At 46.4% G+C, this 26,729-nt stretch overlaps 1 long non-coding RNA gene across 1 annotated transcript in view; it reads left to right on the top strand.

The window, feature by feature from the left end:
- The window catches only part of LOC142001182 (uncharacterized), a 54,323-nt gene extending 37,420 nt beyond the window's left edge, over positions 1-16,903 (top strand). The window contains exons 2-3 of the long non-coding RNA XR_012642408.1: positions 6,051-6,117; positions 16,844-16,903. This is a non-coding gene — a long non-coding RNA (uncharacterized LOC142001182). The remainder of the gene's footprint in view (positions 1-6,050; positions 6,118-16,843) is intronic.
- The last annotated feature ends 9,826 nt before the right edge of the window (positions 16,904-26,729 follow it).

Raw genomic sequence — 26,729 nt, 5'->3', positions numbered from 1 at the left:
ACAATCATGTTGTCATGAAGCAGCCTCAAGATGTTAATATATTTTTGGGTGCAGCCGATCTTTGAGAGGACAGTCTGCAGAGCGCTACAATTTACTGAGGTGAATGATTTGCTTTGGTCAGGTTAATGAAAGTCATATATAGGGCTTGGTTTTGTTCACGACATTTTACTTGCAGTTGCCAGGCAGCAAAGATCATGTCTGCTGTTCTTCGGAATGGTTGGAACCCACATTGGGATTCTGGAAGAATTTCTTCTGAGTGGCAGGAGTTGGTTTGCAAGGATTTGAGCTAAGATTTTCCTTGCCATTGCCAGGAGAGAGATGCCATGATAGTTTCCGCAGTCCTACTTGTCACTCATCTTGAAGAGACCGATGATCAGTGTGTGTCTCTGAAATCTTGCAGCATCTGCTCCCTATCCCAGATCTTGAGAATCAGGGGGTGGAGTTGTTTGTAGAGATTTGGGCTGCCTTTGGAGACTTTGGCAGGAATTTCATCTAGTTGGGTTTCCTTATTGCACTTCATTGCTTTGATGGCAGCTTGGACATCAGTCTGGGTAGGAAGTATTTCAAGATCGTCTCTGGGCAGTTGCTGAGGGATTTGGTCAAAAGATTTTAGGACCATGATGGAGGGGTGGTTCAAGAGCTCATTATAATGCTACCTTCATCACGAAGCAATAACATCATTGTCTTTCAAGAGTTGGGCACTATCCTTTAATCTCCAGGGGATTGATTCCATGGTTTCTCATTCCCATAAACAGCTTTGGTAGCATTGAAGAAATCTCTCGTATAGTTGATGTCTGTGAGATGCTGGCATTCTCACACCTTCTTAGTCCACCATCGGTTTTTCAAAGTTCTTGTTTTATGTTGGACTTCTGCCTTGGCCTTGGCATGCATTTCTCTCTTTGTAGTGCAGTTGATGTCACTTTGCCAGGCCCTAAAGGCTTTCCATTTTACCTCAATCAAGCATTCAATTTCCACATAGTTCTCATCAAACCAGTCCTGATGCTTCCTGGTCTGGTAGCCAATGGTTTCTCCATAAGCTCCAGTCATAGCATTTTTCAATTGACACGCGTGTTCTTTCACATCTTCAGGGTGTACTTTCGGCAGCTTCCTTTGGATCACTCTCTGGAAGTCACTTAGTCTGATGTGGTCCTCTAAGCCTTGTACATTGATCTGTTATCGCATCTGTTTCCTCTGACTTCTCCATTTGGTGACAATCCTAGTCGCCATTATGGATCGTGTAAGGCTGTGATCAGTCCAGCAGTCGTCCGCACGAGTCATTGTAGGTGTGAGAAGGACATCACAACGATCCTGAGTGCGGACAATGACATAGTCTATGAAGTGCCAGTGCTTTGACTGAGGGTGTTGCCATGAGGTCTTAAATTTGTCTTTCTGGTGGAAGAGGGTGTATGTGATGATGAGCGCATGTTTTGCACATTTCGTAAGGAGGAGCACTTCATTGGAGTTGCTGTTGCCAACTCCTGCTTTCCCAATGGTCGTCTGCCAGAGATCCGCATCTCTTCTGACCCTGGCAATGCAATGTCGCACAAGAATAATTTTGTCTTCAGGGATGTCTTTCTGGACTGTGTCCAGTTGAGTGTAGAACTTCATGTCATCTTCAGTGTCTAGGTTTGGTGCATAACCACTGATGGCAGTTGCATGTTGGTTTTTGTGAAGCTTCAAGGGGGGAGTCATGAGACACTCATTGATGGCGACAGGGACTTGAGATAGGATCTCTGTCAGTTTGTTTTTGAGGGCAAATCTACTCTATGAATTTGTTTTTCTTCCTTGGGGTGGGGGCACTGTCCAGAAAAATGTGTACCCTCTGCCTTCTCTTAGCTGTCCTTCTGCTCTGCCTGTTTCTGCCAGGGCAGCTATATTGATGTTGAATTGTTGCAGCTCACAGGCGATAACTGCCATGTGTCTTTCAGGTCACTCGCTGTCTGAGTTGTCCATTTAGAGTCTGAATATTCCATGTTCCAAAGTTTACTGCATGATTTTGACTGCAAAGAGGTGAACCCACTGGACACGGTTATCCAGTCAGGGGGGTTGAGATGAACTCTGTTCAGGGTAGCTTTTCTAGCCCCTTTCCCATGTGGGGTGAGCAGAGTGAATCCTAAATAGGACTGCTCAGTTGTGGATGCAGCAGCTGGACTATTGTCACCTCAATCCTTGAAACAGAACGACTGATACACACGTCCACTGCCTACGTGCTGGTTCATGACTAAAAGCTTCCAGATCCCACAATCTTGCTCCCGGTCGCCGTAGGGCTTAAGTTGAGGACAGTCGTACATGGAGGAAGATGCCTGTGTGTGACTAGTATGTGGGGAATGTTGCACTACAGCCACCCCACGGGTCTTGACAGATAGATGACTCCAGTCCAATGGCCTGGAATCCACGACAACGGGAAGTCTCCTGTCCGCTGCAACTTTCATCCACCTTCACAGCCATTGTAGCGTTATGTTTGCTATCCACCGCCTGTTCTGCCGCTGAGGGCTTTTAGGATTGCTCTTTGTCTAGACCCTCCCCCTCTATCTTGCAGCCATAGGTGACCTGCTGAGTGTATGAGACTCCCTGCGGCGTCGCCCTTGGGTTCACTGGAACACACAAGCCCACTCACCACGACAAGGTGACAATCTGGAGAGTGAGGTTCTTAAGCAGTGTGGGAAAGGTAGGCACGACAAGACTGATGGAATTATTTCTCCATCCCTCGAGGTTTTTAAGTCCCGGCTGGACAAGGACCTGGCTGGGATGACTTAGTGGGGGTTGATCTGCTTGAAGCAGGGGGCTGGACTAGATGACCTCCTGAGGTCCCTTCAAGCCCTGTGATTCTATAACTCTATCTTTGGCTGGTTTGGCAAGAACCTCATTTCTTTAAGCAGAGGTAGCACACCAAAGCAAATTTCTCTGTACTTTGGGCAGTCTCAATATCTTTTTTTCTCTAATTTGGAGAGCTTTGTTTCTGTAGAGTACAGTCGCAACTCTGACATCTGGCAAATGTTAACTTGCTCACTTAAGCTCCCCCATTCTCCCTCCAAAGCTAATCTGAACCAACGGAAAATAGCTTTTTAAAAAAAAAAAACAAAAAAAAGCCATGCTCCCTGCTTCAGCTTCCTTGTGGTTGCTTTCATTGTTCTTTAAGTGTCTCGTTAACTTGAAGAAAATACATGGCACATGTTACTTGTACCAGCTGTATCTGCTCAGTCTGTCATAAAGGGAGGGATACTGGAAAGAGTGATGTGAGATAATTAGCTATCACGAGGAGTCTCCTTTCAGGAATCACAATGAATAACTCACCACAGCTAGTCGTCATTCACTTGTGGGGTTCTTAGGGGGAAGGGTTACTTTTCTGAAACGCCACGTTATTCAGGATAATTGCTCTCAAAGGGATCTGTCTGCACTGCAGCTGTAAGCAAGCCTTGGGGCCTAGGTAGACAGACACGCTAGCTTGGCTTCAGTTTGGCTTTGTTAAATACTGTAGTGTCGATGCTGTGGTTCTGGGAGAAACTCGAGCCAGGCACCTGAGCTCAGATGCAGGGGGTTGCCTGGGCTTGAGCACTGGAGCTGTCACCCAAACCACAGTGTTTGCATTGCTCTTTCCAGCTCGAGCTAATCCATGTCTGGTCCTCCGGACTGGGAAGCTTGTTCCCAGCTGCAGCAGACACATTCCTTAAGAGCTTGTCTGGCCGTCTGCAGATGTTGCATCAGAGGACATGCACTTGAAGTGCAAACTATATCAAAGTGAAGTGCTTGGTACTTTTCCTCGGTAAGCCTTACATCCATGCACCTCTGCATCTGTAGAGCTTAACAGTGCAGCCCTCTGGGCAGATGTGCTGGCATACAATTCTAGGCTCTGAGTTTTCTTGCCATGCGTTGTGGCATGCCTATTCAAAACTACAGGAGAATCTGGGGCTGGGGCTCACACTAACAAACTCCCTTGGCGTCCTAAAATTCACCTAGATTTTGCCAGTGCCAGCGCTGAACAGCTGTCAGGCCACAGGCTGAGCACCATGATTGTGAGTAGGATGGTACAATTGTATTGCCAGTGACCTAGACAGATGGATTTGGCTCTGTGGCTTCCCAGGGCTTTGGCTGCCTTAGCAGTACCTCTACAGGAGGAGAAGCAGGTAGATGAAATTAAGTAGGTACTTCTGCATGGTGTTTATCCATAGCAGCTTTACTCAGTAGATTGCTCTTTGGACTCAGTTGACTAGTATTGACAGGTGGGACAGGCTAGTGCTACAGAACTGGGGTGACCAGCAGTGATGGCAGAGCAACAGAATAACAAGGGCCATTTTCCTGGAAATCAGTGCCAAGCTCACCTTGGAGCAGCAGCGATCGTCACACAGGAGTTCTCCTCCTCATGGAAGCTTGCCCCCTTCCGACCAGCTAACTAGTTTGGTGTTATACAGACTAACACGGCTACCTCTCTGTTACTAGTTTGGTGTTGGTAGATCAGCCACTAGGGCCGTGTCTACACGTGCCCCAAACTTCGAAATGGCCACGCAGATGGCCATTTCGAAGTTTACTAATGAAGCGCTGAAATGCATATTCAGCGCTTCATTAGCATGCGGGCGGCAGTGGCACTTCGAAATTGACGTGGCTTGCCGCCGTGCGTCTCGTCCCGACGGGGCTCCTGTTCAAAAGGACCCCGCCTACTTCGAAGTCCCCTTATTCCTGTCTGCTCATAGGAATAAGGGGACTTCGAAGTAGGCGGGGTCCTTTCGAAAAGGAGCCCCGTCAGGACGAGATGCGCGACGGTAAGGTGCATCAATTTTGAAGCGCCGCGGCCACCCGCGTGCTAATGAAGCGCTGAATATGCATTTCAGTGCTTCATTAGTAAACTTCGAAATGGCCATTTGCGTGGCCATTTCGAAGTTTGGGGCACGTGTAGACATAGCCTAGGACTGTAGTCATGGACCTATGTATTTGATTCCTTTTGGTTTTAAACGCTCTGATAGCCAGAGAGACTTGGAATTTTCAGATGAAACTGCTTTTGTTCCATATTAGTCATAAGCTCACAAAGAAAACGTAGCTCAGTAAATTCTGCCCTATTAGCTGATTCAGCTGGCTGTGTTAGAAAGAGGGAGCAACACAATGTTTAGGTCTGGTAGTTTGAGATGCAGAAACTAAACTTGGGGTAAAAGTACCTCTTGATACAGTCTTCCAAATAAACTAAATGTTGTTGGAAATGTACCTTAAATCCACCAAACAGTGAAACTTGGAACATAACTTGTTTGGTCACCACAGCACTAGACCTTTAGGATTAATTTGGTAAGGCAGTATATAGTGGCTGTGTGGCAGTATTGGTCCCAGATTACTTTTATTTAACATTGTTTAAGGGTTCAAATTATATAAACCTAGTACCTAGTTCTGGATATATTGCTTTTCACCAGTTTTGCTTTGTTGTTGAGGATGACTTGCTGAAGGAGCAAGCCTCAGTTCTTAGCTGCAAGTTAATGCACAAGCTGATAGCATCTTTGAAAACAGCCTGAGGCTCAGTTTTTTCTTCAAGGGGAAGGTTTTAGGGGATTTGGTATCTTAGTCAGATTCACAGGGTTGCTCTGTCCTGGCAGGGTCTTCTGTGACTGTGTGATGAAGTAGCAGCCTTGTGATCTGTCAACCAATCTAGGTTGTTTGGGCATCTGCTTCAATCCTGCCCTCTCTCCAGGTTGCACAGTTGTGCCTCTGGGGAGAATTCAGAAACAGAAGACTGAATCTCTGATGATATCCTCCTGATGCAGGTTGTTGTTTTGAGCATGGCCTACTCTCTTGGGTTGTTTCTGTTCCCGGCCAGGTACCATCTGTTTGGAATGAGGTACTTCATGTTGGGTTTGGCTGTTGTAAATTGATTACCTGAGCTGAAAAATGCACAGCAAAGCTGTTTTATCACAGAGGTCACAAACATTGAGAACAGATTTGCGACACTCAGATTGGACAGGGTTAGCATGGATTTTAAAACAACTAAAAGGAAATGGAATGAATTGTAGCTACTTTCTCAATTGCTGAAACAACCCGTGCTTACTTAATCTTTGTTCATTCTCAACTCACAGATACCCTCTGCGACGTGGCAGCTCTTTCACATTTCTGACTCCTGGGCCCCAATGGGACTTCACGCTGGTGAGTAAAGTATGCACTGTAGTTGTATGCAGGAAGTTTAACAATAAGAAATCTAAATAAACAAGCAGGTAATGTTCCTTCTTCCTGGATGAGGAAGAAAAACATCTTGTATTTGCCTAACCAGAATGAGAACAAGTGCTTCTTCATTGAACTCTTCTGAGGCTCTGGAGTGGCTATTGAGTTGTACATTGGTGAGCTGATCTGCCTTGTAGGCCTTAATTTGATTGCATGCTTGTGCTTCTCTGAGTGTGAAGATGTTCCTATTTAAGCTACAGCTTTTGGTCACTTAGCAGGGTAAATGTGATGGAGCTGGTACTTGAAACAGGATTTAGAAGAGAACTGCAGAAGTGTAAACATTTTGTAATACAGAAAATCTAGGTATGATAACTGAACCAATGGTAAACCTTTTTGTGGTAATTGTTGTCCTATATTCTCCCTTGCTATCTTTGGTTTGCTTTACATTGGTCACTGAAGTGTCATGTATTTTTATGAGGTTGTATCAATTTCAATGCAGTGGAAAAAGGGTAGATAAAAAGCTGACTTAATAAGAAAAAAGTCTTATGTTTTATCTGGTGGCTTCAAATTAATTTAATGTTCATTTTTGAACCACAAGGTTTAGCCTGCAAATTATATAATCGCAAATGATCCTGGAAATATGCTCCAGTGTCACAAAATGAAAGTAATTGAAATAAGTATCAGAGAGGTAGCCGAGTCTCTGCCCATGAAACTTATGCACCCAAATATGTTAGTCTATAAAGTGCCACAGGACTTCTTGTTGTAATTGAAGAAATAGTTATTAACTTTAATGTATGGGTGTGTCTGCTTTTTATTTGGTATACTACTGCTGTGGTCTCAAATTCAAAGTTAGTAGTAATGTTGCTAGATTTCATATCCCATTAGTGAGAACTACAAAAAGCAAAGAGGCTGGTATTGAATGAGTTAACAATTTATTTATACTCCCTATCAGTTCCTGCCCCCTCCCTGCCCGTCAGTGTCAACTACCTGTTCTTAATATCTCAGTGCTCTAGTTTCTGCTTTATACTAAGCGCCGGTGGGCACCCTAAAACACCAGTTATGCTCTGGAGGCAGCTTCTCCTTCCGGCAAGCCACCTGTGACTTGCTAGAGACGAGTTCTGGATGAACTCGAGAAAGTACTTCACACTGTGACTTTCCTTTGCAGGATTATCAAGAGTAAGGAGGGCTCACATTTTTAAAGGACCCATTTTACTCAAATGAGTATGGATATTCGACAAAAACAGCTCAAAGAGGGCATGAGGAGGGAGGATGAATCCCTGGGTCCTGTTGCCCTGGGGTCCCCACCGTTGTTGCAGAGTCTGGGGCCACATCTGCACTTGGAAGGCTTTGTCAGTATAGCTAAACCAGCATCCCCTGATTGGCCTTCCCTTGTGTGACTCACAGGGGGGAGGATGTGACCCAGGCCAGGAGGCTTTAAAAGCCAGAGGCAAGGGCAATCAGGGGAGCGAAGCAGACAGGAAGCTGCAGACAGGGGAGTTTAAGAGGGAGTTTGGGAGAGGGAGGCCTATGATGGTTAGGAAGACCCGCAACACCTGTGCCAGCACTACTGCTGTTTCCTCCACCTGTCCCTCTAGCCAGACAGACTGCCTGACCATGGATGCCTCTACCCAGATCCTGGTGTGGCGTTGCAGGGACGGTAGCTTGCAATTCCCACTCACAGATATCCAGGCTGTGGGGAGCATCCAGTGTGAAAGGTGCCTGCTGGTGGAATCTCTCAGGAGACGGGTGGAGGAGCTACAGGAGGAGGTGGCCAGGTTGAGGAGTATCAGACTCCATGAGCAGTTCCTGGATAGTATTCATGTGGAGACAGCTGAGGTAACTGTCCCAGTACATAGGACAGCTAATAAACCACTGGTGGAGGAGGAGATAGATCAGGGTGGACACTGGCAGCTTGTTACTTCTGGCATCAGGCAGTGCTCCACCCCTGCTCAGAACCCTCCCACTGTGGTACTGGGAAACCATTATGCTGTACTTGATACAGGAGACGAAGAATTGCCCCGTACAGCAGAGGAGAAGCCTCGTACCCCCAAGGCTGGGAAGTCTGCTGCCACCACTGCGAGGAGGAAACGTAGAGTAGTGGTGGTCGGGGACTCTCTTCTGAGGGGAACGGAGGCGCCCATCTGTCGCCCTGACATTTCATCTCGGGAGGTATGCTGCCTGCCTGGGGCCCGTATCCAAGATGTTACGGAGGCGTTGTCGAGGATCATCAGGCCCTCTGACTACTATCCCATGCTCCTCATCCATGTGGGCACTAATGATACTGTGAGGTATGATGCTGAGCAGGTTGAGTGACTTCAGGGCTCTGAGGGCACGGGTGAAGGAGTTTGGGGCGCAGGTGGTGGTCTCCTCAATCCTGCCTGACAGTGGTAGGGGCCCAGGCAGAGACAGGTGCATCCTAGAGGTGAATGCCTGGCTTCGAAGATGGTGTTGCCAGGAAGGCTCTGGCTTTCTTGACCACGGGATGCTATTCCAGGAAGGACTGATGGGCAGGGATGGTGCTCACCTTTCGAGGAGGGGAAAGACTGTATTTGGACACAGACTGGCTAACCTAGTGAGGAGGGCTTTAAACTAGGTTCGACAGGGGCAGGGGAGCCAAGCCCACAGGCAAGTGGAGAACGTGGAAACCTGGGTGATGGGTCAGAAATGGGAGGCAGTCTGGGCAACAATGTCAGAGTAAAAAGAGGGTCAGGGCAAAACAGGGAGGCAAGATCAAATCAATATCTTAGATGCCTGTATACAAATGCAAGAAGTATGGGTAATAAGCAGGAAGAACTGGAAGTGCTAGTAAATAAATATAACTATGACATCGTTGGCATCACAGAAACTTGGTGGGATAATGCACATGATTGGAATGTTGGCATTGAAGGGTACAGCCTGCTTAGGAAGGATAGACAGGGAAGAAAGGGGGGAGGTGTTGCCTTACATATTAAAAATGTATACACTTGGACTGAGGTAGAGATGGACGTAGGAGACGGATGTGTTGAGAGTCTCTGGGTTAGACTAAGAGGGGTAAAAAACAAGGGTGATGTCCTGATGGGCATCTACTACAGGCTGCCTAGCCAGGCGGAAGAGGTGGATGAGACTTTTTTTAAACAACTAACAAAGTCATTCAGGGCCCCAGATTTGCTGGTGATGGGGGACTTCAACTATCCAGATATATGTTGGGAAAGTAATACAGCGGGGCACAGACTATCCAGTATGTTCTTGGATTGCATTGGAGACAATTTTTTATTCCAAAAGGTTGAAAAAGCTACTGGGGGGAAGCTGTTTTAGATTTGATTTTAACAAATAGGGAGGAATTGGTAGAGAACTTGAAGGTGGAAGGCAGCTTGGGTGAAAGTGATCATGAAATCACAGAGCTCACAATCCTGAGGAAGACTAGAACAGACAACAGCAAAATAGAGAGAGTGGATTTCAGGAGGGCAGATTTTGGTAAACTCAGAGAGCTGGTAGGTAAGGTCCCATGGGAAGCAAAGCTGAGGGGAAAAACAGCTGAGGAGGGTTGGCAGTTTTTCAAAAGGGACATTATTAAGGGCCCAAAAACAAGCTATCCCTCTGTGTAGGAAAGATAGAAAATATGGAAAAAGACCGCCTTGGCTTAACCAGGAGATCTTGCATGATCTCAAAATAAAAAAGGAATCGTATAAAAAATGGAAACAAGGAAAAATGACAAAGGATGAATATACGCAAACAACACAACAATGCAGGAGAAAGATTAGAAAGGCTAAGGCACAAAATGAGCTCAAACTAGCTACAGGCATAAAGGGAAACAAGAAGGCTTTTTATAAATATATTAGAAACAAGAGGAAGACCAGGGACAGGGTAGGGCCATTGCTCAGTGAGGAGAGAGAAACAGTAACAGGGAACTTGGAAATGGCAGAGATGCTCAATGACTTTTTTGTTTCGGTCTTCACTGAGAAGTCTGATGAAGGAATGCCCAACATAGTGAATGCTAGTGGGAAAGGGGTAGGGTTAGAAGTTGAAGTAAAAAAAGAACAAGTTAAAAATCACTTAGGAAAATTAGATGTGTGCAAGTCTCCAGAGCCTGATGAAATGCACCCTAGAATACTCAAGGAGCTGATAGAGGAGGTATCTGAGCCTTTATCTATCATCTTTGGAAAATCATGGGAGACAGGAGAGATTCCAGAAGACTGGAAAAGGGCAAATATAGTGCCCATCTATAAAAAGGGAAATAAGAATAACCCAGGAAACTACAGGCCAGTCAGCTTAACTTCAGTGCCAGGAAAGATAATGGAGCAGGTAATTAAAGAAATCATCTACAAGCACTTGGAGGGTGGTAAGGTAATAGGAAACAGCCAGCATGGATTTCTAAAGAATAAATCTTGTCAAACTAATCTGATAGCTTTCTTTGATAGGATAACGAGCCTTGTGGATAGGGGAGAAGCGGTAGATGTGGTCTACCTAGACTTTAGTAAAGCATTTGATATAGTCTCTCATGATATTCTTATCAAAAAACTAGGCAAATACAATTTAGATGAGGCTACTATAAGGTGGGTGCATAACTGGCTGGATAACCGTACCCAGAGAGTAGTTCTTAATGGTTCTCAATCCTGCTGGAAAAGTATAAAAAGTGGGGTTCCGCAGGGGTCTGTGTTAGGACTGGTTCTGTTCAATGTCTTTATCAATGATTTAGATATTGGCATAGAAAGTACGCTTATTAAGTTTGCAGATGATACCAAGTTGGGAGGGGTTGCGACTACTTTGGAGGATAGGGTCATAATTCAAAATGATCTGGATAAATTGGAGAAATGGTCTGAGGTAAACAGGATGAAGTTTAATGAGGACAAATGCAAAGTGCTCCACTTAGGAAGGAACAATCAGTTTCACACATACAGAATGGGAAGTGACTGCCTAGGAAGGAGCACGGCACAAAGAGATCTAGGGGTTGTAGTGGACCACAAGTTAAGTATGAGTCAAAAGTGTGATGCCATTGCAAAAAAAGCAAACATGATTCTGGGATGAATTAACAGGTGTGTTGTGAACAAGACACGAGAAGTCATTCTTCCACTCTACTCTGCGCTGGTTAGGCCTCAGCTGGAGTATTGTTTCCAGTTCTGGGCACCACAGTTCAAAAAAGATGTGGAGAAACTAGAGAGGGTCCAGAGAAGAGTGACAAGAATGATTAAAGGTCTAGAGAATGTGACCTATGAAAAAAGGTTGAAAGAATTGGGCTTGTTTAATTTGGACAAGAGAAGATTGAGGGGGGACATGATAGCGGTCTTCAGGTATCTAAAAGGGTGTCATAAGGAGGAAGGAGAAAACTTGTTCTTCTTGGCCTCTGAGGATAGAACAAGAGGCAATGGGCTTAAACTGCAGCAAGGGAGGTTTAGGTTGGACATTAGGAAAAAGTTCCTAACTGTCAAGGCGGTCAAACACTGGAATAAATTGCCAACGGAGGTTGTGGAACTGTCTCTCTGGAGATATTTAAGAACAGGTTAGATAGATGTCTGTCAAGGATGGTTTAGATAGTATTTGGTCCTGCCATTGGGGCAGGGCGCTGGACTCGATGGCCTCTCGAGGTCCCTTCCGGTCCTAGTGTTCTATGATTCTATGCCGTACCAGTGAAGTACAGCTAGTATAAATGCAGCTATACCAGCAAAACTGATTTTGCTGCTGTGGCTTACTACAGCCAGGGTCCCTCCTTCCCCAGTGAAATAGGCTATGGTGGTGTGCTTCATTATACCTCTGAGTGACGTAACTATGCTGGCAAAGCTTCTAGTTCAGCTCTGGCCTATTTTTCTGGTTCCAGTGGCAACAAAACCTCTTAACGCAAACTCCTCCCCGACTTCCATGCCTGCATTAGCCCTTCTACATAAGAATGGCCATACTGGGTCAGACCAAAGGTCCATCTAGTCTAGTTTCCTGTCTGCCAACGGTGGCCAGTGCCAGGTGCCCCACAGAGAGTGAACCAAACAGGTAACAATCTCTTCCCTGCCATCCATCTCCAGCCTCTGACAAACAGAAGCTAGGGATGCCATTCCAGCCTATCCTGGCTAATATCCATTAATGGACCTAACCTTCATGACTTTATCTAGCTCTTTTCTAAACCTTATTATAGTCCCAGCCTTCACAGCCTGCTCTGGAAATGAGTTCTGCATTTTGACTGTGTGCTGTGTGAAGAACTTCCTATTGTTTTAAACCTGCTGCCCCTTAATTTCATTTGGTGTCCCCTAGTTTTTATGTTATGGGAACAAGTAAATAATTTCTCCTTGTTCACTTTCTCCACATCACTCTTAATTTTATGTACCTCTATCGCATCCCTCCTTAGTCTCCTCTTTTCTAAAATGAAAATTCTTAGTCTCTTTAATTCTCTTTTTATACGGGGCCCATTTCAAACCCTTAATCATTTTAGTTGCCCTTTTCTGAACGTTTCCTAAAGCCAATGTATCTTTTTTGAGATGAGGTGGCCACATCTGTATGCAGTACTCAAGATGTGGGCGTACCGTGGTTTTATACGAGGACAATAAGATATCCTCTATCCCTTTAATGATTTCTAACACTGTTTGCTTTTTTGACTGCCACTGCACACTGCGTGGATGTTTTCAGAGAACTGTCCCCGATGACTTTAAGATATCATTCCTGATTAGTTGTACCTAAATTAGCCCCCAACATATTGTATGTAAACTTGGGGTTATTTTTTCCAATGTGCATTAGTTTACATTTATCCACATTAAATTTAATTTGCCGCTTTGTTGCCCAGTCACTCAGTTTTGTAAGATCCTTTTGAAGTTTTTCACAGTCTGCTTTGGTCTTAACTATTCTGAGCAATTTTGTATCCTCTACAAACTTTGCCACCTTATTGTTTACCCCTTTCTCCAGATCATTTATGCGTAATTTGAATAGGATTGGTCCAAGGACTGACCCTTGGGGAACTCCATTAGATACCTCTCTCCATTCTGAAAATTTACCATTTATTCCTACCCTTTGTTTCCTGTTTTTTAGCCAATTATCCAACTTAATTTACATAAGAGCCTGTGGAGAGGGACTTTGTCGGAGGCTTTCTGGAAATCTAAGGACACTGGATCCCTCTTGTCCACATGTTTGTTTGACCCCCTCATAGAGCGCTAATAGATTAGTAAGACATGATTTCCCTTTACGAAAACCCTGTTGACTTTTGCCCAATAAATTATTTTCTTCTGTGTCTGAGAATTTTATTCTTTACTATGGCTTCAGCTAGTTTGCCCAGTACTGATGTTAGACTTACTGGTCTGTAATTGCCGGGATCACCTCTGGAGCCCTTTTTAAATATTGGCGTTACATTACGTACCTTCTGGTCACTGTGTACAGAAGCTGATTTAGAGGATAGGTTACCAACCACAGTTAATAGTTCCACAATTTCACATTTGAGTTCTTTCAGAACTCTTGGGTGAATGCCATCTGGTCCCAGTGACTTGTTAGTGTTAAATTTGTCAATTAGTTCCAAAACCTCCTGTAAAACACCTGACTCTTGGACAATTCCTTAGATTTGTCACCTGCAGAGGATGGTTCAGGTTTTGTGAATCTCCCTAACATCCTCAGCCATGAGGACTGAAGCAAAGAATTAATTTGGTTTCTCCGCAATCACTTGATCATCTTTGAGTGCTCCTTGTTTTATGTCGATCATCTAGGGTGCCCACGGGTTGTTTGGCAGGCTTCCTGCTTTTGATGTACTTAAACACTTTGTTATTGCTTTTTGAGTTTTTGCTAGCTGTTCTTCAGACTCCTTTTTGACTTTTATTACATTTTTACACTTAATTTGGTAGTGTTTATGCTCCTTTCTATTTTCCTTGCTGACTGAGCTAACCTTGTTTATCTCCACCCTTGCTCTGGCTTATTTGTACCTGGCCATGCAGATTTCCAAGACCAGCATCTGATGAAGTAAGTCTGTGCTCACGAAAGCTCATGCTCAAAACTTTTCTGTTAGTCTATAAGGTGCCACAGGACCCTTCGTTGCTGTTACAGATCCAGACTAACATGGCTACCCCTCTGGTACTTCACTAGGATGTGACTTCCACTTTTTAAAAGATGCCTTATCTCTCACTGCTTCTTTTACATGATTGTTAAGCCACAGTGGCTCTTTTTTGGGTCTCTTACTGTATTTTTTTTTAAATCTGGAGTGTACATTTAAGTTGAGCCTCTATTACGGTGTCTTTGAAAAGTTTCCGTGCAGCTTGCAGCTATTTTACTTTACTCACTGTACCTTTTAATTTCTGTTTTAACTAATCTCCTCATTTTTGCATAGTTCCCTGTTCTGAAATTAAATGCTTCAGTGTTGGGCTGCTAAGATGTTCTTCCCACCATAGGATTGTTAAATGTTTTTATATTATGGTTACTATTTCCAAGTGGTCCTGTTACAGTTACCTCTTGGACCAGATTCTGCTCTCCATGCAGAACCAAATCAAGAATTGCCTCTCCCCTTGTGGGTTCCTGTACCAGCTGCTCCAAGAAGCAGTCATTTAAGGTATCGAGAAATTTTATCTCTGCACTCGTTCTGAGGTGACACGTACACAGTCAATATGGGGGATAATAAAACCCCCCTACTGTTACTGAGTTTTTTATTTTGATTGCCTCTCTAATCTCCCTTAGCCATCCTCTCTCAAACCTTCCAGTGCAGGTTCACAATCAAGGCCCCAGGGTTTTGTGGGTAAGCCCATTGAAAGTTATGTCTTGATACTGGTATGAGACCTGCTCATTGGAAACCTTTGCATGTTTCCTTGTTTGGAACGAATACTGGCCACACTGTTTTTAGGGGTGGGTGGGTGGGTGAGGTAACATCTTTCAACTCTTATGTGACCCACCTTGTATCTGTCACAGCTGGGTTGGTCCCAGGATACAACATGACAAACACATTTGTTACAAGAAGACACTTGCCTGAAAACAGGCTCTTTTTAAGCGTTTGAGTCCTGGTGCACATTCCTCACCTGAAGTCCTATTCTTTGCCAGCTATTTTCATGCAAATGTTGCTAGTAAAACAGAATGGGTGTAAGGGGAGGAAAAGTGGGGGAATCACTGAAGAATGCAGCTTTTTTTATGACTCATTGCTGGATCATGCATTCTGTCCCTCTGGCGTATTTCCTGCTAACACTAATGATGTGTCTGTCTTTATGCTGTTTTGCTTGCTTGCTTTTGGAAGGACTTTTACCACGAAACGTTTCATGTAAAAATGCTTCATGCTTATACTTCCTATTTACAGTCTAACCTTTCAGAGAACTATCTGCTCCACATGACGGGAGTTTTTTCTAGAGTTTACATAACATGTCTTTAACTGGGACTCTTGCTAGCCAGACACATGTCATAAAACAGCATTTACCATGGTTGCACTTCTGCTATGCTGGTTAAGCATCCTGGGTTGAGAAGTTTCAATGGGTGGGTTTTTTTTTTTTTTTTGGAATTTGTTTTGTCCTGGTGCCATGTAAGAATGATACATCTGGCTTTGTAGTTATGTGTCTAAGTTTGAATGAAACTACAGCAGGCAGAGGAAACAGGGACCTATGCAATGCAGTACTTATTACCCGTGTCTAGCCTGTTTAAAAACAAAACCTTGGCTTTGCTTTAGAGCCTGTGGTTGGGTCCAGAGGGGTGTGGTGAAGATATTAATATACTGTACTTACATAAGGGGATGGGGGAAACCTTCAAACCTGAAAGGTGTGGTGTCTTAAAGCCTTGCATTGTTGCAAGTTTTCGTCAAAAAATGTTTTGAACTTTTTATTGTACTTAACCTAAAAAGCAAATGTGTACTTGCACACATTATCAAACCAGCCAGAAATCTCTTCTGAAATAATGGAATTGAATTCTATATAAACCTAACCAATGAAATGCTACACTCTGGCAATAAAATGCCAGAAAACTGTGGAAACTCTAACTTCTGTTTGAGCTTCTAGTTAGCTGAAAGTGCTGAGGAGGGAAAATACTACTGTGAAGTAATGGATTTCTGTAGTTTGCAATCATACAAAAACATAAATTTGTGTGACTAATTGCTGTCTTGTAGAATCAGCATAACATGTACTGATAGGACTTATTGGAGTGGAAAGAAAGAAAAGTAGTATAAATGAAAGACTGTAAAAGAGAATTCAGGATTCTGGGAATCCATGACGGGATCTAGAAGATACAACATAGGATGTAACGGCACACGCATCAATGTTGCTGGAATTTTCATGGCCTCTTTAGGTTCCTCTGAGGAACCCCTACGTGTGGGGGGTGCATCTTGGGTAATAGTGATATCATCCAAGTCCTCTTCAGGGTTCTAGAATCCCAAATCCTGTTGACTTTCAGTTGGCATTGGCACCGTACTCCCTTAGATTCCTTTGAAAATCCTGGCTTTGTGGTTAGCTGAACTTGAAAACCCTAAAAAGTATCTAATTTCCTGAATCCATTCAAAGTGCAAACTGCCACATGAATGAACATCAGTCTCCATGGCTTTTGTTCTTTCTTGCTGTCCTTTGGTTCTTTCTTCACAGTCATAATTGTAGGGACATAAAGGAAGAAGTAAACTACAAGTGTGTGATATGTGGATGCAGTTAAGTGACAAGTCCAGATGACTTTTTTGCCATTGTAATATTACTCCTATAGTTACTTTCACTCGCTTTTTGCTGGTGCAGTAACGAAGGTGTCATTAGGTTGGTTTCAAAATGAGGCTATTTTCTAAAGTATGATCAAGTGGATAGATGTGATCCATTTCTTTTTATTACAGAAAAGGAAGCGGAGAGAGAAAGATGACGACATTGTCAGTCTTTGCAGCCTTGATTTTAAAGTAAGTCAAATTTTCTGTTAAATGTATTGTTCTGTCAATTTTGGTCATCTTGCTAATGTAGCTTTTAGAGGCCCCAGGAATCCTCCAGTACTTAATGTCTTGTGAAAGGCGCCCAAGGAAAAGTCAGAGCACGTTCGCTTCATAGGCACTCGAGGTGGACAACAACAGTGGTAAAAATGATACTTCAAATTCTGCTTTCATTGGCATATTTCACTGAAGCCTACACCATTGCACTTGAAGCAAACTGGACTTCATGGTGTATGTAATGCCTTCATGTAGAAAGCTTAATATCTTATAACAGTGGGTTAAAAGTTAAAAAGTGACTCAAATAAATGTTCGAGGCATTTATGTGGCGGGGTGTAGGGAATGAGAAGTCTGCTTCCAACCCAACGTAATTATTGGAAATGGAAGATCACTTGTTGTAGTGTATTTCTTCTGGCAGCCGCACTGCAAGTGAATTCTCGGAATAGGGGAAGAAAGAGGACTGAAATATTCTTTCTGGGAAGGACTGATTTTTTCAGTTCAGAGATAATCGTGGCATTTTAATCTGGATTTCTAGTTTTCTGGTGGAAGGTTGTTTACCCAACCTGCAATCACTCTTCTCTATCCTTTGTTGTTGTGGTTATGGTAATGATTGTGCATTATGTTATTACCCTCCCTATGCTACGGGGTTGGTCACAGTTTGCTTCTTTCCACGCATAATCAATTCTGTGTAGAGGAAAGCCTCTTCTACAGTGGCTCCACTGCTCTGGACGAGCCTCTCCCTTTATTTTTCTGGTATGTCAGTACTTTTTCCCGCAAGTCAGGGCAAGAGAGAGTATCAACTAGGGCTACTGTGTCACAATAATGGTACTGACACATTGGTGGCTTTGTGGGCTTGTCTGTGATGTGGGGGCTACAGTGTCTTAGCTGTGCTACATTAAGCCCATTTAAAGTGTAGACCAGGCATGGGACTCCTCACCTTTTCTAGGGGTGCTATGTTTGGTAAATGTCTCAGCAGGAACAATCTTTAGAAAAAATGCGCTTCCATTCTTCTGGAGTAGACAGAAATACCCATGAATGACAACTCTCAGCCACAGTAGTTGCGAGGGAGAATGAAAATGGTAGGTAATTGAATTGCCTTTTAATAGTTTTAGCAGGCTGCTTTGAGTGCTTACTCATGTCCATTCCATTTGGGTGTGTGTACTTGCGCCACATGTACCAACACCAGAAGTGTTTCACCCAGCGGTATCCGTGGGGGACCAGCTATGGCTCCCTTTGGAGTGGTACTCTCAGTTCTTTTCTACCACCATGAAAGTGCTGGCAGGTTCCTTTTGCCCCAGCAAAACTTTTTCTCTCCAGTCTGATCCTGCAAATTTCTGCTGAAAATAGTTAATTTTCTTCCCTCACCGCGTGAGGGTTTAGCATGTTGTGGAATGGGAACTCAGCTTCAGAAGGGACGTGCCCTGCTTCCCAGGATTTAAAACGGGCGTGGGGAACCCTTTTTTTTGGTTGAGAGGCGACTGACCCACCGTTGGAGGCCACACACATAAGTTAGACGCAAATTAAACAAAAAATACCTCTCTCAGATGTAGCCCCCATCTGAAAAGCAGAAATAAGAGACATTCACCTCACTGCCCTCAAGCTCCACCCTGGAGCCTAGAGGCTCTGGATCTTTGCTGGGGCTCTCCTAGATTGTTCAGTGCATAGGATAGGGCTGCTGGGTGTGGGGGGGGGGAGGTATGGGCAGGAAGAGGAGTGCAGAAGTAGGCAGCAGGTCGGGGGAGGTCTGAGCAGGAGGGAGGGTGCAGGAGCGGGCTGGGGTGGGGTCTGAGTGAAAGGGAAGGTGTAAGAGTTTGCTGGGCATGGCAGGTGGGAGGTGAGGTTGCAGGGTCTGGGTGGGACATAGGGTGCAGGAGTGGGCTGGGATGCGGTGTCTGGTGGGAGTGGGAGAGCCGGTATGGGTTGGGGTGAAGGTTGTAGGTGGAAGGGAGAATGCAGGAGTGGGCTACGGATGGGTTCTGGAAGGGGATGTGGGAGCGGCATAGGGGGCTGGGTGGGCAGAATGGGGCAGGAGATGGGGTGTCTACCGTGCACAGCTCTGAGGTGGGGAGAGTGGCTTCACACATCTGCATGCTTCAGGCAAGTACTCTGGCTGGCACCACCACCACCACCACCCTGCATCTCCCATTGGCTGTGATGGTTCCCCCCTGCCAGACAGAGCTGGCGGGCTAGGTACAACTTCCATGGATTGGGCCCATAAGGCTCAGGGCTCACCATCCCCTCCCGCTCCCTACGTACCAGCATGAGCACCAGCTCATACCCTGGCGAGGAGGGGGCTGAGCCCCAAGCACCATGGGCCAGATCCAGCCCATGGGCCATAGGTTCCTCATCCCTGTTAGAATCTGTGAGGTTACTGCCTCCCCCTCCCCTCACCAGTCATTTGCAGTGTCCAGAGTGTCTCAGGTCAGAGACAGGTGCTATTCTGTGAAAAGCTTTTAAGCCAGTGGTGTCCAACAGGAATTCAAAGGTCACCACACTTGTGATTGTCATCCTTCCATATTCACCACAGCCCCCACCCTCGAATAAATGTCTTCCCCCTCCCCCAGAGCCAGGCACCCCCAGCTCCCCCATTCTAAAATCAGTGCTGGTGACTCACCAGGGACACTGCTGGGGCTGCTGTGCGCTTCTCCCCCTACGTGGTGGGGCACGTGCATGGAGCAGGCCGGCGGCGCTCCCCACGTGCAGCTCCAGGAGGAGCCACGTGCATCGTCAGAACCGGATTCGCCACACCGCGGTGTCCTGTTTGCCACGTGGCAAGTGGCGAATGTGTTGTACTCTGCGGCTTTAAGCCTTGCTCCGAAAGGCATGAGACTGAAAGCCCTGCTAATGGAGTCGGCGCTGATGCCAGCACTGGAGCAGTCGTGCTCAGGCTCAGCACATGGCACTGCGATTTCAGTGAGGCGCATGCCGCCGGTACGGGCATCGGACAGACAGAGATCTGCTTCCATGCCACTGACCACCAGCTTTCCTCTAAGCAGCTGCACAGCTGCCTAATACACCCCCTCAGGGGCTCAGGGCTGCTGTGCACAGCTGCGGTGGCCAGGGGAGAAGCCTCTCTCTTCCAGTTGTGGCAGATCCTTGCTGGGCTCAGAGTACCACAGCTCTCTGCTGGGGCCAGAGAATCCCACCTGTTCTCCAGCCCCAACAAGGAGCTGCTGCAGGCAAGGGAGAGATGTGCTGCACCAGTCCCAGCAACCGGACCAGTTTAAGAAAGGGGCTTTAGGGCTGCTGCCCATAAAGTGCCTGTGTTCTGGGCAACCCCTTCCTGTGTGGAGGAGGCAGCTCTGTATGCAGCTTTTCCTTCCCACCCAGGGCTGAGCCAGGCTGCTGTGAGCACCAGGAAGCTCTGTCCTCCCAGCTCCCATTGGCCAGGAATCATCCTGAGCTCCCTCCCATACTCTAACTTCTTCCTACACCCTGCGTTGCAGCCCTGAGCCAACTCCACCACTCTGGCTACCTCCCTGACGCCCAAGTCCTCAGCTCCCTCCTGCATCTAACTCTTGCCCTGAGCCTTCTCCCACCCTCCAAACTCCTTCTCTGTGGTTTAGAGCCCTCTTCTCCACCACAAAGGCCTCATCCCCAGCCTCACACCAGAGTCCTCATTTCCATCCCCAGCCGGAGTCCCCTGCCATTAGCTGAACCCTTGGCCCCACCCTTGCCACAAATTGTCCATGTGCAGAATGAATTTTTTCGTGCGCACCAATATGGAGGTGGTGTGTCGCACATCATCACTGTTTGAGTGCACATAACAAAACTCATTCCACACAGTGACAAAAAATGCTGTCAGGCACTAAGAAAGGGAAGCTCAGTAGAAGCTGATCCCATGCTCTCCGGGGCTGGACGTGAGTCTAGCCACACGGAGGACAGCTCACCCCCTCCAAATGGGAGCCAGGCCCCATCTTCCGCTGGGCAGGTTAGTCCTCCCAGGGACATGTCTGCCACTCAGGTAGTGGCTTGAGAGTTCAGCACCTGGAGATGCCAGAGACACAGGAGGACCTGCTGGAGGCTCAGAACATTCTGTCCTTCCCAGTGCCACCAGCTCCAGGGATGGAAGCACCCAGGTTAAGGGGTGAGCCTGCTCTTTCAGCACCTGCTCGTGACCTGCCCTCCTTCCCCCGTGCCACCAGCTCCAGGGACGGAAGCACCCAGGTTAAGGGGTGAGCCTGCTCTTTCAGCACCTGCTCGTGACCTGCCCTCCTTCCCCAGTGCCACCAGCTCCCGGGATGGAAGCACCCAGGTTAAGGGGTGAGCCTGCTCTTTCAGCACCTGCTCGTGATCTGCCCTCCTTCCTCAGTGCCAGAGTTCTGACAGGAAGGAACTGAGAAGGGGAGTAGCTGACAGCACTTCCGATATTGCACCATACATGCACCATTCCAGTGGGCACCAGAGCTGGTCCCCATGGATACCAGTAAGGGAAAAGCTTCCAGCACCAGTGTATGTGGCAAGCACATGCCCAGCACAGCATGGACATGAGCAACACATCATAAAGAAGACCCGATACAGAAAATGTAACTGTCTTTTCTGCAGGAAGGGAAAAGCCCCACAGCCCAGAGTTAAACGCTCTCACTGTACCTTTTATTTACCTCAACTTTTCACGTTATCTTTTAAAGATCAGATTGTCTGTGACACGCTTCCTAGGTCATTGTGGAGTCACGCCTACAAAACACACTTCAACCCCTTTTCAGAAATGTATTGACACAGATACTGCTTGTCTTTAAGTTGTGTGTATTTAATGTGTGTACGTGCCTTTTGACACAATTGGCACAGGTTAGAAAATTCTTTAAATCATCTGAGCCTTAAGTTGAGGGCAAAATTTCCCCCAGCATGAAGCAACTTCAATTCCTAAGTGCCTTAGCCATTTTAGAAAATGCCCGACATTTCAGACTACAAGGGTGTGAGTAACAGGGTGCTACAAAGTGCTGCGCTGTAACTCTCCTGTGTGGATGCTGTGGGAGCACACTAAGGCCAGGTCTACACTAACAACAAGGTAGAATTAAGATATGCAACTTCAGCTACATTAATTATGCAGCTGGAGGTTGACAGTGTCCTGGCTGGCAGTGGTGTGCCCAGTGTAGGGGCTCATCAGCCTGGCTGCAAAGGGTACACCCCATCGGCCACTATACATGGTGGCATCATTGTGTCCCCCACAGGGAGCTCCTGGGCAGGGATGTAGGTGCCCTCCTCCATGTGCTGCCCCAGCCAGGAGTTGCGTAGTACCTGGACGTTGTGGGCTTGCCCAGACCAGCCCACGCAAATGTCACAGAACCGGCCCTGGGCATCAACAAGCGCTTGGAGCACCACCCAGTGGTACCCCTTGCGGTTTATGTAGCATCCCGCGCTATGGTCCAGGGCGTGGATAGCTATGGGGGTGCCATTGAGTGCGCCGAAGCAGTTCGGGAGACCGAGAGCTGCGAATCCCCCCATGGCTTTGTCCAAGTTGCCAAGGTGGACGGTCCTCTGCAGGATGTTGCAATTGATGGCCTGGACCACCTGTAGAAGGGGAGCACTGATGTGGGGCCTGCACATTGGGGAGGCCCCCCTGCCGGCCCTTCCCAGGGTGGGTGTGGGGCCCTTGTCTGACTTACTTCCAGGAAGACGGCTCCGATGGTGGCCTTGCCCACCCTGAAGTGGTGCCCCACTGAACGGTGGCTGTCTGGGGTGGTGAGCTTCCAGAGGGCAAACTCCACGCGCTTCTCGACTGGGAGCACGGGCTGCATGTCGGTGTGAGCCAGTGACACAGCTCCAGGAATGTCTGCTGTGTCATCCTGAAGTTCTCAAGCCGCCTTTCATCATCCCACTGGCCCAGTACCAGCCTCTCCCACCATCTCCACTGCTGGGGTGGCTCCAGAGGCACCGTGGGGAATGGGGAGCAGCGGTTGCCCCGTTGCCAGGGCCTGCAGGACCCCTGTAGGAGGGGAGGTGGGCCCCAGGGCATCCACCATTTCAGTTGAGGGCTTCATTTACAGCGTTTACTGTGACTATGAAGACCCACACGAGAGTGACAGTCCTTGCTGCATCTCTTGCAGATGTGGTGGGTGTGTGGCAAGTCCTTAGTGTGCTTTCTGTGCGCTCGCTTCTCCTCTGCTAGCTGTCTGATCCTCATCTGGCCCTTGTGTAACCCCGCCTCCATCTGCCGCGGTCGTCTGCTAGTTCTTCCCAGTTGTCCGGCTCGATGTCTACCTCTCTGAGGTGTCTCTTGCCGACATCTTTGTAGCGCAACTGGGGGCATCCGGGAGGTCATTTGCCAGAGGCTAGCTCACCATACAGGATGTCTTTTGGAATCCTTCCATCATTCGTCTTGTGGACGTGGCCAAGCCAGCGGTCCAAGTCTCACTGCCATAAAGGAGGGTGCTGAGGATGCAGGCTCTGTAGACTTGCATTTTGGTGTGAGTGTACAGCTTGTTGTTATTCCACACTCTCTTACTTGCCTGTTCAGGGGCTGAAAAAAAGTGCTTGAAAATAAAAGTTAAAACTAGCCCTTCTGAGATTGACTGCTAGTCAGTATCACCCCTCCCTATCATGTTTGAGACTTAGCTTTGCAGGAGCTTAAAGCAATTTATGTAAACAAATTTCTGACTTGTGGTAATTAATACTTTTGCTGTTGAGACCAATTTTATGTTTTATAAATGTCTCGGATTTCTCCAGTAAAGTTCTTCTAATGTTAGCAGGATGGAAACTTCATATCCTGGGATCTAGGATCACAGATGGGAAGGTTTTGGTAATGGGCTGCTAACAGAGGTCTCAAACACTAATTTTAATTAAAAATTGAAGAGCAAAGAAAATGTCTATACTAGTTCATGTGTGTAGACTATTTGTAAGTGTTCATTTTTATTCATTTCCATTATAATTATAGAACCCCCCGCATCATACCAATAAATTTAGGATTTGTGACTGCATATAAACACTTCTTGTGACTTAGTAATCTCCTGATGTGTCATAGCTACTTTTATCTCTTTTCAAGTATACGCCTCTAAAGTTTTGACCCAGAATATAAATATCTGCAATGGAATGTTAAACACACAGCATTGAGAATAAACAGTTGAACTGTACAGATGATGCTGGCTGACTTTGTTCAAGTTATAAAAATACAAAGATGCATGAGATTGAATGTTAACAAGTTCTTATTTATTCAAATGATGTGTGTTTCCCATGGCTGTGTATATGAGATGTTAAAAATAACTAATTAAACCCAATATTTTTAGCTGGGATTCAGCATCTAATAAACTGAGATTAAGCTGAGTTATTTTTGTTATTGTGGACTTTACATTTTGAACATAAAATGTTTATTTAGCAAAAGGTTATGGATACTTCCGTTTTCCTGGAGACTTTTAAGCCAAACGTGATAAAATGCTACAGGTTCTCTTGTTTGAAAAAACTGGATCCCGTTGTTAGCTAAGTAACATCCGCTTTCACTGCGCCCATGGTATAAAGGAACCTATGAAGCTGAAAAATCTGGCCAATGAATCCCCACTGTTAGAGGAGCTCCCTATTGCACAAGCCCTACCCACCTTCTCTCACAACCACTGATATAATGAGTGGAACTGAGACTTCTGCTATTTGATGCCTAACTGCCAGAATGGCTTCTTAGGGCTGCTGAATGTGAGTAAAAAATGCCCTGATTTAAGCTGCATAGTCAATGTGGTTCTCCTGACCAGGCCCAGAACGTAAGAAGGTGTAAAAGTGACATTACAAGTCCTCAGGCCTTGTTTTTATATATTGCTTTGCATCAGTAGAGCTCAAAACACTGGCAGTCTTTTTTTAAAATGCAGTTAGCCTCACAGCATCCTTGTGAGGCCAGGCCATGCTGTTATCCCCATTCTAGAGCACAGCAACACTGACACACCTGTACAAAATCATCTAAATCAATCTATGGAAACAATTTGAATTACACAGCATAGTCCTTCTTCTGAATAGTGTGTCTAGATCGGTGGTTCTCAAACATTTTGGCCCACGGCCCTCCCCACTCAATACAAACATTTCCTCAGACCCCCAGCCAACCACCCTTGAAGGCAATATGCCTTCACTTATCTCTAGGTATGTTATATGTTAAGTAATTCATATGAGGCTAATGGAACATAAAAACATAAATATGCACCTAGACATAAGGGGGCAGCTATTTAAATATTCAAGATTTAATTTAAAATGTCCACAACAAAAGGTTTCAACACTGTGTTTATTGATGGGAGGGTTTGGGGACCTTTTTGGGGGTTAGAGCCACTGCCCCACAGAGAAATTAGTTGGGGTTCACACTAAAGTGAGAAGCAAGGGGGGGGAAAATCCCTACCCTCATGGCTCCCAACTGAGACACCTCACTCCTCTCAGTTTGCAGCCCCATGGGGTTGGGGAGGAAGGACTGAGGTTCAGGACTGCTCTCAGGCCAGATTGATTTTTCTCGGGGCCCAGGGCTAGCAGATTTTGTAAGCTGCCTGAGGTTCTGAGGTAGGGCATAAATGAGGGATTTAGTGTGTGGGAGAGGGCTTCTGGTGGTGGGAGGGTGCAGGAATTGGGGTGGGTTAGGGGGCCGTGATGCATGATCTCAGCTGTGGGGAGGTGCAGGATGGTAATGAGGCTTGCTCACCTGGCTCCAGGCCTCATGCACAAGGAGCCATGGTTTGCCCTCCAGCTGGATCCAGACCATGAGGCTTGGAGCTTCCCCATTGCATAGAATCATAGAACAACAGAGCTGGAAGAGACCTAAAAAGTCCATCAAGTCCAGCCCCCTGCCGTAGGCAGGACCAAACACTTCACATCAGCCCACCCAGGGCTTTGTCAAGGCGAGATTTAAATGCCTCCAGGGATGGAGACTCCACTACTTCCCTGGGTAGACCATTCCAATGCTTCACCACCCTCCTGGTGAAAAAGTTTTTCCTAATGTTCAACCTGGACCTTCCCAACCGCAACTTGAGACCATTGTTCCGTGTTCTGCCATCTGTGACCACTGTGAACAGCCTCTCTCCAGCCTCTTTGCAATCTCCCTTCAGTAAGTTGAAGGCTGTTATCAAGTCCCCCCTCAGTCTTCTCTTCTGCAGACTAATCAGTCCCAGTTCTCTCAACCTTTCTTCATAGGTCATATGCTCCAGCCCCCTAGTTATTTTGGTCACCCTCTGCTGGACCCTCTCCAGCGTATCCACATTCTTCCTATAATTGAGGGCCCAGAACTGGACACAGTACTCCAGGTGCAGCCTCACCAAAGCCGAAAAAAGAGGAACAAGCACTTCTCTGGATCTCCTGGCAACGCTCCTCTTGATGCAACCTAATATGCCATTAGCCTTCTTGGCTACAATGGCACACTGTTGACTTGTGTCCAGCTTCTCATCCACTACAACTCTCAGGTCCTTTTCTGCAAAACTACTACCGAGCCAGTCGGACCCCAGCCTGTAACAATGCTTGGGATTCTTCCGGCCACAGTGCAGGACTCTGCACTTGTCCTTATTGAACCTCATCAGATTTCTTGCAGCCCAGTCTTCCAATTTGTGCAATGGGAAGCCTGCAGTGGTGAATAGGGCTGGAGTGCCAGTGTGGGCTCCCCACTGCACCAAGAGGGGAGGGGCAAGCCAGCAAAGTGGTCATGGCCCACACTTGGACAAATGACCATCTAGACTAGTAGTTCTCAATGTTAAATTTACTTCCACTAGCTTGGTGAATGTTGGGTAAGAACCGAGGCCCAAGGCAATGAGGAGTGCTTGCAGTTTGCCCAAGCATTATTGCTGGTGGGAAATATCGAAACAGCTTTCTGTATTTATGAGGCGTTCAGAAATCAGCCCAGCCATCGCAATGGCAATTG

This window comes from Carettochelys insculpta, chromosome 1 (genome assembly GCF_033958435.1).
Source record: "Carettochelys insculpta isolate YL-2023 chromosome 1, ASM3395843v1, whole genome shotgun sequence".
NCBI classification, from domain to species: Eukaryota; Metazoa; Chordata; order Testudines; family Carettochelyidae; genus Carettochelys; species Carettochelys insculpta.
Note: the sequence above shows the minus strand (reverse complement) of the source record. Positions and strands in the feature narration are given on the sequence as shown.